At 44.0% G+C, this 2,068-nt stretch overlaps 1 pseudogene; it reads right to left on the bottom strand.

Moving 5' to 3' along the window:
* LOC101590783 overlaps positions 1-2,068 on the bottom strand; it is a 10,781-nt pseudogene that overhangs the window by 871 nt on the left and 7,842 nt on the right.

Here is a 2,068-nt window from a genome sequence, read left to right as displayed (position 1 = left end):
AGAAATTATTCCGAGTTGGAAATAATTCCTTGAAGGCTTCTGTCACCCAGGAAATACCCCAAGCTCTGGAGATTCAATACTATGTACCTTATGCCTGGGGCCATAGTCCTCAGGAAAGTTAGAAAAAAACAAATGATGACCTTAAATGACTGTGAAAGGAAATTCACTCAGGACATTCGCCTTTCCTGGTCTACCTACTTCCTTTGGCCCTGATACATATCAGAATCTCTTTAAAATGTTGTATGGGTGGCCTCTCCTCACCCACACAGACACATATGATAACAGCCCAAGCTAAGTAGCAACATACTCTCCAACCATTGTCTAAAGCCTGTCCCAGGGAACCAGGACCCCCTACTTCTATCCCAGAGATCTGGCCCTGGTGAAGTTGTTATCTTTTTGTCTCTTTCTCTAGAACCAACCTGGGAGAGACCACACACAGTAATTCTGTCCACCACAACAGCTGTCCAAGAGACAGGAATCCATTCCTAGCTATATCAGTCTCAACTCAAAGCCTGAACATCAGAGATGAAGAGGCTGACCATGACAACAGGAGCCACTAGAAGACCTCAAAGTCCTCTTCAAGAAAAAAGTCACTTGTCTCTGTAAAAGGTAAGGTTTTTATATCATACTCTGCCTTTTGCAGAGAGAGAGAGAGAAATGTAGTGTCACCAGTGCCTATCCTGACATCCAGTTCTGTAACCAATCCGCCTTCCCAGTGTCTAGATCCAACTCTAACCTGGGCTGCTTCCTAGAAAGTGAGTCTTTCGCTCACTTTAGGTTTGAGAGCTCCCTCCTGAATCCCTGTGGCAGTGGGCCTGGACCCTTAGAAGACCCTGCATACCAATACTGACAATGTTATTATTCCTCTACATTTTTGGACCCTGCTTACTCAATATACTTGTTTGCTTTGCTTCCTCGCCTCTAGAGCTCATTAAACTTCAGATGGCCATGCAGATGGTACCCACCGTGATGATCCCACCTGACTTCTATCACAGCTCATTAGAGATGCCTCCTGGAGGATGCCCCACTGCAGCACCTTCTCACCACCCAGGATAGCTTAAAGCAGCCAGAGTTGTCTTTGTCTTTGTCCCTGATAGCTGTTAGGATCACATCTTTAGAAGGGAGACTATAACAGGATTAGTAAAACAGGAGTTAGGATTATATTAGGCAACATGGACAGCTCCCCTAAGATGGAGTTGGGAAGCCCACGGTGGAGTTTACTGAGCCACAGCCCACCAGGGATCTTACAAAAACATCTGCCACAGGTTCTTCAGGTGTTCAGGATGTCACCAGTGCATGATCAGGCAGGCCACTGGCTCCACGCTGTGAGGGAGCTGTATGGACAGCAGGTGAACTCTACATGGATCAGACCCTAAAAAATATGTAGTCTCCTACAAGGGTAGAAATTATACAGCTTATCTAGTGACCCAAGTTCCCTTCTAAGCCCCTTAAAAGCCCTTAGACAAAGGCGTTTAATATTCATACAGATAGTGATGTTATGCTCAACTGTCTCTGTTACAGGATAATAATATCATTAAGCTTCTCTTCTGGATGTTAACAACTAAAGTTTGAAGACCAAAAATGAGAGAAAAAAGAGGGACTACAAGGATAGCTAATATTTTGGCCCTAGCCCTTCAAGGTCAGTAAGGACTCAGGACATAAGAGAACCTGTGCTGTGACATCTTGTAACTCAGTGGTGTCCCAAACTTTCTGATCAAGGAGATTATGGGGCCACAAAAGAAAGTGGTTGATGAGGTATAGTGTGCCTAAGGAGAGTCACCTAGATAGAAAATATCCTCTCAGGCTTTCACAGAGAACAGATTGTTCAAGTAATGGCTGTGACTCACCCAGATGGCTGACACTGACAAAAGAGCTACAAGGTGCTGTATATGGTTTAAGGGTAAATCCTGGGGGGATTTGACTGACCTTGCCAGATACCAAAGTTACATTTTTACTTATATAGGTCTTGCTTTAACTTGGTCTTAACCATCCAGCAGAAAAGTATAACCATGAGGTATAAAAAGGAATGCCATATTAATATGCTGAACTGTAAAAAGCTCAAGTCAAC

Source organism: Octodon degus, unplaced genomic scaffold, assembly GCF_000260255.1.
Source record: "Octodon degus isolate 3935 unplaced genomic scaffold, OctDeg1.0 scaffold00126, whole genome shotgun sequence".
In the NCBI taxonomy this organism is placed as follows: domain Eukaryota; kingdom Metazoa; phylum Chordata; class Mammalia; order Rodentia; family Octodontidae; genus Octodon; species Octodon degus.
This window is presented reverse-complemented; position numbering and strand designations above follow the sequence as displayed.